Here is a 10,322-nt window from a genome sequence, read left to right as displayed (position 1 = left end):
GTTTTAAAATTTCTTAATTTTTCAAATAGTCAGTAGCTTCCATCTGATCCATTCTAATTTTTAAGAATTATTTTCTTCAGTGAGCTTTTGGATCTCCTTTTCTATCTGGCCAATTCTACTTTTTAGTGCATTCTTCTCCTGATTGGCTTTTTGGATCTCTTTTGCCATTTAGGTTAATCTGATTTTTAAAGTGCTATTTTCTTCTTCAGCATATTTTTTTTGGGGGGGTCTCCTTCATCAAGCTATTGACTTGTTTTTCATGATTTTATTGCAGCACTCTCATTTCTTTTCCCAATTTTTGCTCTACTTCTCTTACTTGATTTTCAAACCCCTATTGAGCCCTTCCATGGACTGAGACCAATTTACATTTTTCTTGGAGGCTTTGCATGGAGGAGCTTTGACTTTGTTTTCTTCTGTTTGCATGCTTTGTTCTTCCTTGTCACCAAAGTAAGTTTCTGTAGTCTTATTCTTTTCTCAATTTTTGCTCATTTCCCAAGCCATTTACTTGACTTTTGAGTTCTTTGTCAAAGTAGTGCTGTGCTTCCAGTGGGGTAGGAGGTGTACTGACAGTTGCTTGATTCCCCGCCGCAATCTGTGGGCCTAGAGCTCCAGAATCAGTGGCTGCAATGGCCCCTGCTGGTGCTATGGCTGTTGCATGTTCCACCCCACACTCCCTTCTGAAACACTCCACTCTCCTGCACTGGTCCCACAGGCTTCTCCCACTGATCTTCCAATTTATCCTCAATGTTTTGGGGTCATGAAGTTTAGAAACCACTATGGTATGACAGATTCCGTCTCCTCAAAACTTGCTCAGTTCCTGTCTGTGCTGGCATGGCCCACACTGAACTGCACTCTGCCTCTTGCTGGGCATGATAGACACTTCCTGGTGACCCTCCAGGTTATCTTGGGCTGGAGATTTGCTTCACTCCATCATTCTGTGTGTTCTGCAGTTGCAGAATTTGTTCAGAGCCATTTTTTACAGGTATTAGGCTGGGCTTGGTGGGAGCACTACAGAAAGTCCATGCTGTTGCCCCACCATCTTGGCTCTGCTCCTCCTTGCAAATGGAGAGTCTAAAAAAAAATGGAAGCCTCAGGTTCAGCCTGGGGTACCGAATGAAGGCACATAGGTGGAAATGACATGTCCCATACAAGAAAAAAGTGGCCAGTCTCTCTGAAATGTAGAATGAATTAGGTAAAATGAAACAAAACAAGTATTGAAAAGGTTAATGTGACATAATGGAGGAAAAAAAAAAAAACAACAGTCTTTAAAACCATAAAGGCTTGGATTTAAATTGAGAAATATTTATTATGGGACAGGAAAGCAGATCACTTACCCTCTCATTGTTTCTGGCACTTTAAATATTTCTGAGACTTTAAATTGCAGAAACATTATAGTTCACTACAAACAGAGAGAGTTTCCCTCATTTAAATATTCCTTAAATAAGATCAAGGTATAATTCCTAAATTTGAAGGGTGTGGAAGATAGAAGGAAGGAGTAGAAATAGACTGGTGTCAGATTTTCAATTGTTTTAAAAGTTAAAGAAAAAAAATAAGAGGAGTTTATATTTTATCCTAGAAGAAATATGGAGACCTGGATTCTTCTTGAACAAGAGAAAGACTTATTTAGACCTCTCCTTTAGGAATATAAATTTGTCAACTGTGTGAAAAATTAATTTGTTATGGAAGAGACTGGAAAGAGAAACATGGAGGGTAAAGTTAAATTGCTTTTTCTGTTATATACAAACATGTTCAAGTGAGTGCAAGAGTATATATGTATACACATATGTATTTGTGCACTTCTGGGATAAAGGAACATTAAAAATGTAGTCAGTTGTGTATCTAATTATTTCCCTTGTCTAAATATATGAGTAAGACAAATAACTTATTAATAAATTAATAAGTTATAGTAGTTATGTTAATTTTAGCAAATTTATCATAAATAATAGTAAAATTGTTACTGGATGTACTCATTGTTCCTTGAAGTAGAAATAATGCTGTAATGGATCATATTTCCCATAATCCCAAGTGCTATTGAGAAAGAAAACCTAAAACTTGTGTTATCCAGTGCTATAGTTTTTCAGTAAGATAATAATAAAAACAGAAAACTGCATTTTAATTTAGGTAAATATAATAAGGTTGTATTGTACACCGAAAAGAAAAAATGGTTTAAAAAAATTCAAGATTATGTGTTTGGTTTATTTAAAATATGTACTTAATAAGATGATTTTTCCTACTGCTTAAGATAATTGCATATGTAGGTGAACTCTCACCATTTTGCATTACTTTCCTATTGCTGATTGGTCTATATGAAATGTTCTTCCCATTCTTTTCTTACCTACATTTCCATGCCAAGCTTGAGCCCACAGTTCTTCCAGGAAACATGCAAGAGACTATCCAGTCCCATTTTCAGTAAGTCCCTTGTCTGTACCCTTTTATACTTGGTATTCTTACAGTTAGTACTTTTATTTAACAGCAGTTGTAGTGAAGTTTGGTTAAGGACAAGGCTTATGTTTGATATTTACACGATTTCTCTTTTTTGGTGACCATAATTCTTGCAACATTAACCTTAAGTAAAATTTTTATAGAGAGACTGAGTGATCCTCTAATTACTTCCTTGGTGTAATATAATTTCTCTTTAGGATCTAGGTAGGAGGAAGAAAGAATTTGCCTCAGCTATGACACACCTTGTGTTTGAAAGTAAAATATTGGGAAAAGTTTCAAGCAATGACTAAAATAACATTTTACATTCCCAGGAGATTAAAATTCTGTTTTTCCGAATTCTATGAATATTCTAAACGAGTTATATTTTTCCCATCCTCCTTCTCAATACATAGAACCTTAGAAAATTTAGTTTGGGAAGATAGTTTACAGCAAATCAGAAAAAGAAATAGCAATAGTTGCAGGAATGTGATGTGTGTGTGGGTGTGTGTGTGTAATGAACAAGTTCTATGCATGCTTATAAGTACTTTTCTTGTAGCTTATAATCTTAGGTCATGTTAGAATATCGGAGAGTTACCATTCAGAAAATGAAGGGCTTATCAAAGTTCATTTATTCACTAAGTGTCAAAAGTAGGATTAAGCCTAGATCTTTCTAGATTTGTGATCTACCCTTCATTTACTCAGTCACATTGCTTCTCATATTGCACAAATGGATGAGGTCTAGCCTCTATCCACTATAAAATTATAACTAATGATCAATCATAACTAGAATTTTTTCACTTCATTCAAAAACAGTTAATAAGAGAGGTCAGAGAAAAGTCTCCCTGGAAATAGCAATGATACAGAAAATATTCCCACTAATTGTACAGTCACACAAGAAGAGGCAACAAGAAACATTTGAAAGATCTGAAGGGGAAGGTGAACCCTAGGAAATGTTGTTGTTTTCATTGTTGTTTATCCTTCATTCTCAAAGACCATGGCATAGGGATGTGATGCCATGACATGCAATTGAATCGGATCTAAATGAGGGAGGGCGGTGCAGAATCATCAGCCTCACTCACTTCTCCTCCAGAGTCATCTGGATGCAGTAGCAAGATATAGATTAGAATGACAGGAGATGACTCTTAATGCATTGGGAGACCTTGGGCTTTTTAAGCTAAGGTTTTTACCAGAACTCAGTTTGACTGAGGCAATGCCTATTCAGTGATTAAGGGTAGGTAGGAAATGAGCCAAGAACGGTCTCTTTTACTTACTCAAAGGTCCAACTCTTCTTGACTCATACGGGGTTTTCTTGGCAATGATACTGAAATGATTGGTCATTTCCTTTTCTAGCCCATTTCACAGATGAGGTAGCAAAGGCAAGCAAGGTGAAGTGACTTGCCCAGGATCACATAGCAAGTGTGTGTCTGTGATCATATTTGAACTCAGAAAGATGAATCTTCCTGACTCCAGACCTAGCATTCTGTCTACTGTGTCACCTGAGTATGCTGAGCAATGACAATAAAATTTAGTAATTGACATGCATAATAATGAACATGAGTCGTTTTAAAAAAATAATGATCAGTATAAATACAGCATATTATACTAGTGATATGGCATTTGTTAAGCATGTCCTTTGTGCAGGGAAATGAGGATTGATTATGACTAAGTGAAAAACATATTTTCTTAGGCTCAGTTTCCTCACCTGTAAAATGAAGAGGAAATTAATTATATTAACTAAGAGATAAGGCTAATTTGAGGATGAAATTAGATGATAGTGTTTTTTATATATTACCAAAATGTTGGTCCTCTGTTAGGGGGGAGAGAGAAAAAAAAAAACAAATAAATGAAAACAAAAAGAAATAAAAGATGTATGCTTTCATCTTTTGATGAGCAAGTACTTTCATTAGATCCATACAACAAAGTTAATGAGTCTTATGGTTCTTTCTTCATTCTTGTCACAATAGTATATCTAGTTCAGTTCTCATCCCAAAGTCAAAGATAAATAAACTATACCAATTTGATCCAGATCAAGACTTTGGAATTAAGATCTAGTTCTGTGGTGGTGGAATCTAAGAGTTTCATTTTCTTTTTCTTTGATTTATTGCTCATACTTGTTATTACTCTGGAAAAGAAATCCAAATGCATTTACATTTTTACCTTAGATCCTGAATATTAGTATTCAAAGAGGTAAATGCAAATCGCATGCAGGATAGCCTTTATTTTTCTCTGCATATAATGCAAAAACAAGATTCTCAGGAGCGCATAGTCATACACAGAAACATAAATGCACAAAAATCCTACATCAACTTGGCCTTTCTATGGAGACAGCCAACGATATTCTGATGAAGCACATATTTATTCCTACACACTTCACTTGAGACTTGTAGTATCAAATTACACCTTGAATTCCTCACAAATACAAAATTTCAGGACTCCTGAGTAACCAATCCCTTTCTCAGTGGACTTCCTTCATCAGAATAACTCTTTGCAATGCTGGAGGTACCACAATTTATATCTCTTGGTTGCTCTACTAAGACATAGCATTGTATTTTTAGATGAGTGATCATTTTAGTGATGTTCTTCCCTCTTCACCAAGTATACTATTGAAGAAATATTATTCCTTTAGAAAGCCAAGGTTTCAAATCTTAAACCTGACAACTTGACAGCTGGGGATTGCTTATGAACCAACTCCTCATTTGACACTGCTGAGGAAATCTACCTTCTATGCTTTAAAAAATCACCCAGTATTATGCTGACTAAAAACAATCTCAACCTCATTCTTCAACATTGTCTAGTGCTTATCAAATCTCCTGAGTATATAGTAGGTGCTTAAAAAATATTTACAGAATAATTGACCTTTTTCTCAAATCTCATGCATGTATATTACTGAAGTGAATAGACTGTAAATGATCACCAGTGATCCTCCTTCCTTTTCCCTTCCCAGAATGCAGATCTATACTGCTATATCCCTTTCTGTATTTTCCAGAGAAATGCAGAGAAGTGAGAAGGCTGTTATCATAACTTTATACACAATTTTTCATCATCTGAAATTCTTGTCTTTTTCTTCCTTTGAGTCTTCTATGGAGTATTTAATCAGAGCACTAGAAGACTTCCTCTGATGATTTTCATTTTCTTGTTGGCATCATTGCTATTGATGTCACTGTGTATCATTCTATCATTAATTACAGTAGTTAGATCAAAAGTGAAAATGAAGCCCCAAATGTAAGAGTAAAGAAATATGGAGACATTATAAGCAATCAAAATATCTCCAACTTTATCTGGTAAAAATATATTTATATCCAACCAAAAAATGACTGATTACATTGAAAGAAATTACACTGATGCTAACTTAAGTACCAAATATAATGATGATTGAAAATTTTTGACCACTGTGAAGAGGTCGAAAAATCCTGAAACTCAACTGAAGCAGTAAAAACTTAATTTCTATGTCAACCACAGAAAACTTTCTCAAAACATATTTTATTGCCAAATGTTATAGAGGAGGATGGTAGAAGATTGTGAGGAATTTCTGATAGTAAGTACCTGGTACATAACAAGCACTTAATAAATGTTTATTGATTGATTAATTGATTATTGCCTCATAAAGAAATAGAGGTGGATGTACCTGAAACATTTTTGGCATGATATTCTCCTAAGATCATTCTGAAAGGATTTATAAAGGAAACAACAACAGTTACATATACATGAAAAATCAAACAGATCTGTCTCTGTTTGGATAGTGATTCATTTTCATTGTCTATGACAGTGCAATTTACTATAATCGTTTCTTATTACTCAGCTACTATAGAAAACAGTGAAAATAAAGTCAGGTTGAACATCTGGAATTAATGGGGTACATGGGAAAGTTTTTCATTGGAGGTGAGAAATTCAAAAGCACTGAAATTTATTTTCAAAATAGCTTAAAATGGTAAGATACTGTATGATTGGTTGGAAAAAGAATATTAATAATATTATTTTCCCCCAAATGCTATTGAAAGCACAGCAGTTTCTATTGAGTCATATGACATTCTTATCTTTTCTTTTTGTTTTAGAGAAAATGTCTTCAAAAAAAGTTATTCCTTAATGAATACATGAACAAAAGAACACTCATACTTGGCTAATGATTTCCTAATGATTTTCTGAAACATGTTATATCTCCACAATCTCACAAAGAGGTGAAAGGTACAGAAAATATGCACATGTGTCTATTATTATTTTAAAGAGACATTTGACTCTATATATTAAAATAGAACTTTGAATATGTTCCTCAAAAGGTATCTCCCAGGAAGATTTTATAATCATGTGTATAGAAATCCACTCACAGAAAGTAAGTTTTAAAAATTCTTCTCCATATCAATAATACATGAAGTGTTTCAATGCATGCCATCGGTGTGTTTTCCTATGACAGAGCATGTTTTCTTCATGAGGGAAGTTTGTTATAGATGTTGAGATGTTCCAAATTCTTTTTTCTATGTAATATGATACATCTTGCATTATACAAAAGAATGTCACAAACTTCTTCAATCAGAATTATTGTGACTATTAGGAAAACTATGATAAGTAGTTGGGAAGGCTTAGTCCAGAAGACATCTGAAACACTAAATAGGGAGAATCCACAGGACAGTTTCTAAGACCTAAACTCAGTTTATGGTTATGCAAATAGCCATAACCATAGGTATAGGCATAGGAAAAGGTTTATCTTTATTTCTATGTAGATATTTGCATGTATCTATATATAGAGGTATTTAAGACATCTAGGTGGCACAGGGAATAAGGTGGCAGTCCTGGAATCAGGAAGACCTAAGCTTAAATCTGGCCTCAGATACTTTATGTGATCCTAGGAAAGTCATTTAACCTTCTTTGCCTCAGTTTCCTTATTTTTAAAATGATTTGTAGAAGAAAGTGGCAATTTACTTCCATGCATTCACCAATAAAACCTCAAATGGCTTCACGAAGAATCAGACTTGATTGAAATAGCTGAAAAAAATACATAGTTATAAGTATTTATATATCTTTATTCACATTCATATCTATATATATAACATATATTTCCACCTATATAAACTTACATGTAATTTTTAATCATATATAAGCATACATATATACATATACATACACACATACACACAGAATTAAGTGAAAGGAAGTTATTGAACTATATTTATTTGCAGAACAATGCAATAATTTCAGTAATCCAAGACAATATTTTTAAAAGCAGTCCATCTTTATAACACTAATATTATTCCATCAACGGAGCGACTGTGAATCAGAATATAATACATCTAAAGAAACAAAATTGTAGGTAATCCTAAACACGATGTAGAGATGTATGATGAGAAGAAACGAACTGTGTTATACTACTGACAATAACATGCAAAATGCCTGGTGAAAATGATGTCATTCACAAAAAAAAAGTATAACTGGGAAATTGAGAGAATAAAATTCAAAAAAAAATTGAGGATTATATGTATCCCACCCAAAATGGATAACAGGTACCCATAAATTGGTAGAAGATAAGGATGTAGAGATTCTCTCTAGAGAATTTTTGTCAGGGCATGGACAAGAATTGCAGGTGCATAGAGGACATTGATTCATTGATATTTGCCACATTGGAGGGAGTTTTCCCGTGGAGAAAATTTTCAGTGTCCAGAAGCATTCAATTTTTGACATTTCCATTGTAACCCTCTCTTTATACTATTTTCAGTTTGACTCCATTCCGTAATGACTTAAGTACCTCATTATGTACAAAACTAAATTCTAAGAATAGAAATAAAAATAAAACAATTTCTATCATCTCAACAACAAGCTTGTATTTCTGTTAACAGTTGAAAAAATTTCTTTGCCTTCTTTCTTATATTTTTGAGTAGAAAATGAAGTACAAATAGATAATGACAGTTTTCCTTTTGTCCTTTCCTAACTATTCATTTCTCCTAACAATTCTCCTTGAATGAGTGTCCATTTTTTTTTTTTTTGTTTTGTTTTTACTTTGAAGCTTTGCTTAGTGATGTTTTGGAGTCATTCTCTTCTGGGTTTGTGTCTTAAGCATTCTTTTCACCAAATTAGCTTTCTATGTTGGGGTTTTTTGTGTATTTGTTCATTCTTCTGTCACCCTACTTCCTGATTTGTGGCATGTTATTAAGTCCAACCTTTGTGTACTCTTATAGAAAATGGTTAGGCTGGTTCTGCTATTGTGTTCTTGAAGTACTAAGTGTACTTGATCTTAAGGAGAGCTCAGACTGGGGACTTGCAAGGTTTGAAAGCCCCTCAAATGTTTTGATTCCTGTGCCCTTATTCTGAGCTCTTTGAAAGTTTTTGACCTGGATTTGGGTTTGAGCAGCAGTCTTTAATATCTTTCTATTTGAAGGTTCAGTAGATTCCTTCTGGACTAAGCCACCATTAGCCATTTGGAAGTGCTGATAGGGTCAGGGTGATGGAACAACTGATGCCAATTTATCCTCAGTTACTTGCCCTGGTTATTTTGCTGCACACTTCAGATGAGACTGGAGGTTATAACTGAAATTGTGCTTTGATCCTGGTATGTAAGCCACCCAACTACTGCTTTTTTTCCTGAATTTGCTTCTCACTCAGTGTATAGTCTAGTAGCTACATTTTACACTGGAATACTATGTCTGAGCTAAGGTCCCCTCCTCAATCTGCCTTGGGTGTGTGACCTAGAACCTGGTAGTGAAAAATAGCAATGCCCATAAATTCTTGCATTGTGTATGAATTTAAGTCCTTCTGTGATAAATTATGGTCTTTTTGCCTTAGTGCAGGGCCTCTCCCTGCCCAGGAATGTCAATTGCATAACCATTTGGCCAGATCCATCCCCTGTCAGTCATCTAGTCAAAGAATGTCTATTAAGTACTGAATATATGCCAGGAACTTCCTTAAGTACTGGGGACACAAAGAAAGGTAGAAGATACTCCATTGCCTCAAGGAACTTTCAGTCTAAATGGGTAAGACAACAAGAAGCTTCAGTGCATTGGTGGTGGAGAAGTTCAGAGGAGGCAGAGGAACATAAATTTTTTTTGTCTATCATCCTATGCTGATCTAGACTGGAAAAACAACTCACTGTAATTTTTTCTTAGATTTTCCAATCAGGATTAGGTCTAGTGTGTTTTCAATGTCTGTTTGGAGGAGTGTTTCTGGGCAGAGGGGTGAGGTGGAAATGGGAACCTGTATTGCTTCCTCCTGCTTTGCCATTTTGGTTCTTCCCTTTCCTAAGTTATTCTTGATCTAATTTCAACTTCTGCTCTTAGGATATGAGTCATTCATAAAGACTGAATATATGATTGTACTGGCAAAGGGAACTCTCGCATAAGGAACCTCATTCTACCAATCAAAGGCTGGCAAATTCTCTGCAATGTGTAGTGTCAGATAACTGCTTATCAAACTAAGAGTTTGAAAGACTTTCCAAGACACACTGGTTATATATGTCAGATGAAAAACTTGAACCCATTTTCCTAACTGAAAGACTGATTCTCTTTGTGATATGCCAAATTGCCTTTAACAAGTTACTCATTAATATATTTTAGTTGCTGTTTCTCTAAAAATACCAGGACTGATGATCTGCATGATAGTTTAGCTACTAAACTAACATTACATGTAATGTGTATGGAGTGAAAAATAATATCTTATAAAACCAATACAACTTTATCAATAATACGCAAAATGACTAAAATAAGACAATGCAATTCATCCTAAAAGGAATTTCACCTATACCGATAAAAATTATTTGAGTGATAGGATTTAACTAGGCTGCATAAGAGTAGTTTATATGACCTGCCTAAGTCAAAACTGAAAATTATAAAGATATTAAAATAATGAAGACCAAAATGAAAATACATAATTGAGATAAGTCAAAGCAGGGGAGAATGATAGTTTGCTTAGTATTTAGTCAC

At 34.5% G+C, this 10,322-nt stretch overlaps 1 long non-coding RNA gene across 1 annotated transcript in view; it reads left to right on the top strand.

Moving 5' to 3' along the window:
* Positions 1–226: 226 nt before the first annotated feature.
* The window catches only part of LOC140511800 (uncharacterized), a 28,149-nt gene continuing 18,053 nt past the window's right edge, over positions 227–10,322 (top strand). The window contains exon 1 of the long non-coding RNA XR_011969677.1: positions 227–2,409. This is a non-coding gene — a long non-coding RNA (uncharacterized lncRNA). The remainder of the gene's footprint in view (positions 2,410–10,322) is intronic.

This window comes from Notamacropus eugenii, chromosome 6, assembly GCF_028372415.1.
Source record: "Notamacropus eugenii isolate mMacEug1 chromosome 6, mMacEug1.pri_v2, whole genome shotgun sequence".
Lineage (NCBI taxonomy): Eukaryota > Metazoa > Chordata > Mammalia > Diprotodontia > Macropodidae > Notamacropus > Notamacropus eugenii.
This window is presented reverse-complemented; position numbering and strand designations above follow the sequence as displayed.